Source organism: Oratosquilla oratoria, chromosome 19 (genome assembly GCF_046742065.1).
Source record: "Oratosquilla oratoria isolate Oo_2021 chromosome 19, ASM4674206v1, whole genome shotgun sequence".
Lineage (NCBI taxonomy): Eukaryota > Metazoa > Arthropoda > Malacostraca > Stomatopoda > Squillidae > Oratosquilla > Oratosquilla oratoria.
The window spans coordinates 16,132,903-16,140,402 of NC_134795.1; positions in this window are offsets into that span (position 1 = coordinate 16,132,903).

The following is a 7,500-nucleotide window of genomic DNA, read 5'->3' on the forward strand; positions in this document are numbered from 1 at the left end:
ATATCACTCTTGCTTTAAATATTGCTATTTTATAAAATCACGTGTTGACATCCAAGTCGATAATTGATTAATGGTGGAACAAATGTTTGTGAGACTGAGATATGTGCCCTTGAAGAACTGCCTGTGTAATATTTTTTCCTTCTTCTTTTGTGGAACTTTAATGACACGTTTCCGTAACAGGTTGTTGGTAAGCCAAATAATTTCCATGGGACATATGAACAGATATTGTTTATCATTGATCGGTACAAAATATTAGATCTGATTCATTCTATACACTTTCTTAAAATCAAATATGATTGTTTGAGTCTTCGATTGCAAAAGATTCCTGTTAGTTGTTGAGCCATAAAACATAGGTTGTTTACATTCATATCGAAATATCATCTACAGTACTTTGATTTTATTGGCAGGGCTTTGGTCTTATACTTGTAACTGCTATATAACAAAGCAAATGTATTTAGTTAAGTATATGGTATAATGCAGTAACAAAAGCCAAATGTGGGTGATACAAAGGTTGTAAATATTTCTACATGAAAAGTTGTTTAAAGTGACTTAAGCGCTCCTGAATTGGAAAATGCGTACTTAGGTTTATATTTGTTAATCAAGCAAAAACAAAAATACTTTCCTTTGCGACTATGAAAGCCTTGGTATCTACAATACAAACGTAAGTTCTGGTATGATGTAATCAGAGTGAGTGTATTAGATGAGAAAAGTTTGTTTACCTAAGTTACAATCAGTAAATGCATGAGTGAAGTTGAATGAAACTAAAGATGAGATATATATGGAAGGAAGGAAATTGTATGGAGAAATGTGGAACATATTACACAATTACTGGAAGTTGAGAGGCCACCTTGTAGTGAATGGAATATAAGGAAACGTTTATAAAAATGTATAGAGGGGATTTTGGAAAACAAAAGAAATGAGGATAGTGCCAGAAGCTTGGGGAAAGGCATATGTGGCACCAATATACTAAATAACATAGCAATGTGACTAAAGAATAGTTCAAGCACACTGGGAAAGGTACATAGGAGAATAATGTGAAATTGGAGATCAAAGAGATAGCATAGGGAAGACAGACGATATGTGGACAAGGCATTCATCGTGAAGCTAAAAATACAGACTGGGAAGAAGGACAACAATATCGTTTCCATGACATAACTTAGGCATCGGTAAGAGCATGTAGACAGAGAAGTGTTTCAAGTTAGGGTTGCAGCTAAAATAGGTGTGTATGATTTCCCAGTGATGTTCATTATTTACATAAACACTGTTAGGATGGGAATTGAAATCACTACTGAGATGACAAGATGGTATCTGGGTAAAAGAAGGAGATGTAACGAGTACTCTTTGCAGATGATGAAGTGCTAATGGAAGAATGGAAAAGAACATCAACTTTAGGAAGGGATGTGCTGAAAGGAAATAGTGAATGTCTTAAATGGTAAAATAGTGAAAATGGTATTAAGAGATCTATTTATATATCTATCTATCTGTTTATTTTATATTTTACTTATCTGTTTATTTTACATTTATTCATCTATTTTTGTAAGAGTTAGTATTCAGTCACTTGAGAGTGCATGTTGCAGAGCTGGAGAAATGGAGCATAAACTGATGAATGTAAGAAAATAATCAAGTGATGAGTTGACACTACACAGCCTCCATGACGGCTCGCAGGCTCTACCTTTTCTCAAGTTACACTTACGACAACAATTCACTTCACACATTGTGCGTGGATTAGGTCTACCCTCAGCTATGTCCACGGATGTTTTTGTCATCATCTCTCCACTTTATGACACACCTGGGTTTTTTTTTTTTTGCTTTTTTTTTTTTTTTACAGGGTTCTCTGCTCCATTCTTGGCTCAAACGACACATCACTTTAGTCTTACTGAGAAAACTATCGGTTTTTTATTCTTATATCTCTTCCCAAAGGCTATCACATATTTTGGTTTTCTTTTTAGTACCTCCCATCAGCAACATGTGCGAAGAGTATATCATTTAGCCTTCAGTTCTTTTACTCCACCCTTAAACACTGCTTCTACGTGCTTAGTCATGACTATAGTAATTCCATCCACGTAAATCGTGAACATCCAAGGGAACATCACACACCCTTGATTCTACCTTGCATAATTGCATCCTCTCTACATACCCTCAGACATACCTTTCCGTCCTTGTTCATGGTCTTCACCCTCATTAGCTCTCTTCTCAGATCACACACTTCCTAAAATTATTACATTACCACCATGTCTTTATTATATTTTTCACCCCTCAAAACCATCCCTTCTCTTGACGCAATCTAATTAAAACCAAGACATTTCTTCTAATGCTTCTGGTATTGTCCTTTCTGAACTTTCGTGTACTTCACCCTAATTTCATCTTCACTTTTTCATCCTACCATTTATTCACTTTGCGCTACTGTATTTGCAAAAATATCAAACTTTATCAGCGTTTTCTTTATCACTTTCTTCCATTTCTATGTCTAGATTCACACTTTCCCATCTACCTCTTCTTATTCCATGTCTTTCGTTCTCATCCTTAGTACTCTCTCCCTTTGTCCAACTTGTTCAACTCACAGATATGTTCACTATAAACCCACTATCGGAGAAAAAATGACGGAAGTACAGGGAAACTGTATATTTCGACTACTATCTGTAGTCCTCTTCAGCAGAATGCTTACATGAAGTTAAGGTACAAGTATATATGAGAAAGTGAGGGGTACATAACTTCATGTAAGCATTCTGCTGAAGAGGACTACAGATAGTAGCCGAAATATACAGTTTCCCTGTACTTCCGTCATTTTTTCTCCGATAGTGGGTTTATAGTGAACTTTTACATATGTGTTATAACATACCAATTCTCACAGATATGTATTACTTGTACTATTTTTGTAGTGTTCGCTGATTTGGTCAGATATGAACATCTGATCCACATTCTCTGCCTTGCCTAAAACTACCCTGTTCTTGAGTCTTTTCCACCAATCTTCCTCATCACGTCTTATTCATAGTATGCACATTTATGTGCGTGAAACATGCGCGTCGAGTAACCATTGTCATCTTTATTTGGTTGACGCCATCACCTAGATCTCAGTTCGAATCAGCCTAGGCTTTTTGTTTCTGAACTTCGTTATTCCTGAACTGATATCTGTTTCAAAACGTGCCCTCTAGCTTAAACTAGAGAATCAGATTTTTTTTTTTTTTCAATTTGGGTTTGACCTACTATTATTTTCACTAGTACTAGGCACAATCTTCATTGTCAATACCAACTATTTCGGAAACATCGAAAGTGTTTCACCTTTAATTTATTCCACCAACTACACCACAGAGTACAGATTTCAACAGTCCCTATCAATAGACCCTTTTGAAGTTTATTTTTCAAACCGACATACCCAGTCTTTAACGGTCACTGTATCCTTATCGGTGCTACGTTTCCACTACGGTTGTATCCAAAGAGATCTCCATCTGTTTCACACACACACACACCCGCGAAAGTAAGGTACCACAGTACTTTGCTACTCACAAAAGTACATTCGTTCGTATGTCCTAAACAACGCTAATCCACTGTGGAATCGCTATATATTCAACCGTTATCACATGAGGTATCTAGAAACAGAAGGGCATCCCCATCACTTACGCCTTTCACGATCTCGAAACCAGTAAAAGTGGCGGGGATGCCCCTCTGTTTCTGGACGACTTATATAGTGGTAACTGAGAATGCCTGCACATGGTGTTACTTCTGTCAGGGAGGAGGCAGACCTTCCATCTTTCTTCGTTCCTACTTGGGCGTGAAGCCCTGAGGGCCGGAACTCAATCTCCGGGCTGAGACCAAGATTTTGGCTAAAATATTTTATCCCTCCAGCCGATAACAACAGCAATGTTCTCGTGAAAAAGCTTATGGGACTACAAACTGAAATTCGAAAGTACTGTTTGCTCCTTCCTGTTGCACTCTTGCTACCCGTTGTAACAGTAACTTTTGTTCATATCAAACTACCTCCTGCACTTGCATACATCTTCAATGGTGCCCACGACCTCGAGTCAACATTAATTTACCTACAGTACTCCTGTAAGTACCACAATTCAGCACTTCAGTTTGTGTACATTATGTACAGTTGCTTCCACTTATAACTGGTGCAAAATTTTGAGTTTCATGTTGGTTATCTTATCTGTATACCCTGACATAGTGGCATCACATAATGAGAAATAAACCATAACGTTAATACCAGGTTATGTATACACTTATTTTGATGCATGAGCAAACATATCTGCCTCATTCTATATGATTTCAGCGGTGTAACAGTTACATTTGCCAGCAACTACACACCACTGAAGAAACCATTACCACCTCACCGTACTACATAATTTCCATTCACACCGACTGTAATAATATCACTCTGACATGGGCACGCCAGCAATGTTGTTTTAACAAGATACTGCAGTACATTATCCACACAAACACAATCACCCTCAACAACACAGCCATGAGTAGAGAGTCTTCATCTTTGAACTCTACTGACTCTAGATTGTTATCACACCTAAAAATTCGGAGACACTAATGTAAAGTTGCTTTAACCTTATAAGCACGATGACTTTCATTGCGGGTGTTTGCCTCTGTTGATGCCATACCAATGTATTTACATGTGGGGAAGACTTGGGATGAAACGAGATCTTGATCGACCAAGACACCGTTTTGTCTCGCGACTGACACGCGTTTGTCTTGACCTAAACCCTCAGCGAAAAACAAAGTCTTGGTATTCAAGACACCGTTTAGTCTCGCGACTGACATACGTTTCTCTTGACCTAAACCCTCAGCAAAAAACAAAGTCTTGGCATTAGTGGAAACAAATACCTTTGCGTCGCGTCACCGTGGCGTAGATATTAGGTCAGCCGACCCTGGGAGTATCAAGAAGATCCGCGGCATTGTGTTGATTATCAGAGACTAGAGCAGTAGTTTGTCTCCCCGACAGTTCGAAGTCTAATGTCAAGAACCTCGCCGGGTGACACCGAACACTGTAGTGCTGACGATGTCACACGATAAACGTTCAAGTCTTATTGGTTACTCTAACGATAAGCCAATCGTTCTTTCCTCCCTTCGTATTCAGAAACATCCCATGAAGCACACCATGACATCTTGAACGCATATCTTCAATTTATGTCGAGAACAATGAATGGAATTATCATGCATCATCGCCTGCACCATGGCATCGGTTGCACGACGAGTTTCTTGGATACGGACCCTTGTCTCACCTACAGCACACGACCGTGCAATACAGAATAAAAAATAAAATAAAATAAAATTAACCGGGCCGCCCTTGAAACGCCTGTGACACTTATTTCTGTGATGTAACCAAGAAATGGCTTTTTATTTCACGCCTGTGAACAAAAACTTAGGTTTTAGTTTTTCCCCTTTGGCCTATTACTGAAGGCAGCGTTCGGTACTGTATTTCCTGTTGCCTGATTTTTTTCCTGCACCGAACATGCCACACAGAGTTTTAGATAGTAAATGTCTGGATATTTTGCATTATTACTAGAGTATTCCTGATGGCAGCAGGAGGCGTTTCTTAGTGGTACCACTGTTGTCCAGTAGCTGCAGACTCTCTTTCACCTCCAGGAGACCAACCCTCCATTGGAGGGGTGTAGCCCTATGGGCTGACACTTGATCCCCGGACCGAGCTCAAGGTCTCGAATCGAAAACCCGAGTCTGGCTGGTAGCTATTGCCGGCTTTCTGGATGGCGCAGGGTCCCCGCCTAAGAAGGAGACCCTTAGATTCCTAATTGATAATTAGGATATACCAGTTGTGCACTATAAATGTACACCACCTCCTGCATTGTATGATAATTTCGAACAGATTCCTATCTCTCTGTTTATATCAAACTGATATTTCAACTCACTCGTGATGTATGCAAGATGGATGCTATTTCCGGTGGTGTGTTTAGAATTTTTTCTGCATATTCTTTACTGATTTTATATATTCTTAATGGTACGAATTCTTCGTCTTTAGATCTTTGCCATCACCAGCCTAAATCTCAGGAATATTCTATACTTTATCATATCATTTGGTTCCCTACAACAGCATAACTTATCAGCGCGCACACAGACACGTACACACACACACAGGCATGCCTATTACCTTGACTCCCTCCTTATCTGCTTCCTTAATTTCCATTTGAGTTGTTATTCACACGAAATTTTTCATAGACATCATTTTTTCATTATATATGATTTTTCTTAATTCAAATTTAATTGTTATCTTCGTTGTCTGAAAAGGTGAATGAACTTATCTTTGAGTGTGTGCGTGAATGTTTTTCTTTTTAATCCAACATGGCATCACTCTCCTTGATTTACCCAAATATCAAAATACCAATCAAAAGTTACCTGTACAGATGCAATTTGCACCCATGTTTAAGGAAACATCAGTTGTCTTTCTAGTTTACCAAGAATAGCAGCTGAAACGTGCAACGCTTCCGTCACGCCCTGCTTCATCAAGTTCATCTATAGTTATTCATTCATAGTTAAGGAATAAATCTTTGGCAACAACGACTGGCAGTACAGTCAGTAAGCCAGCAGTAGTCACCCTGGGCCCGAGAACATCTCCCAATCGTAAGGTATATCGTTATAAAAGTCCCTTTTTCAATTTTATCTTCAGTGGCTTTGTACAGCAGTCAGAGTCAGTTCTTTACACCTTACCCCAAGTTTCTTGTCTGGGTATTTTGCAATACACTTTTCATGTGTCATCAAATACGTGTACTCTGGTAGCAGTACTCATGTGCTGAAGAGAAGACTGAAACAATAAAAATGGTGGCAGCGGTGGGATGCAGAGTGACATCCTACGGCCTCACAAAAAACCTTACGGTTGGGGGAAGGAGTGGGAAGGAAAGACTTCTGGATGTCCAGGCCATGGACTGGGCTGGGACTGACACAAGTGTTTCTGACCGAAAAACCCGAGAAGAAGTCGCCCTCTGTGGTCAGACTTCGAGGGCCACGAAGACAAAATCTTCTGATAAGCAAGACCTGCGCCTAATCTGTTTGTCCCAAAGACCGAGCTGTCAGAGGATGGCTTAGCACGGCGTATTTCAGTCTTGAGTCTCCATACTTTACTGCAATAACGTGAGCGAACATATTATTGTATATACTTGTATAAATGATAAATGTAGTTAATTATATCGATATTAAATGATAGTGATTATCATAATTGCCATTGTCATCAATACTCCTATTATTGATTATATCATCATTGTACATGTCCATGTGTAATTTTAGGCTAATATGTATTAAGTCCATACTTTTTTTTAACTCCACTATACAATATTTGATGTTCTATAGTGGTTCTGTACGTGTATGGATTAGCTAAAATGCAGGTAGGGACGTCTGGACCCAGATTCACAAGGCTCGCTCAACTATGAGGTTTATCTCGAGTTGTGGGAAAAGTATTTTTAAAGTCTCCTCTTAGCATCTTAGCACTGTAGCCAGAGTAGATTTTTTTTTTTTTTTTTTTTTTTTTCCGGAGGGAAGAAGCCA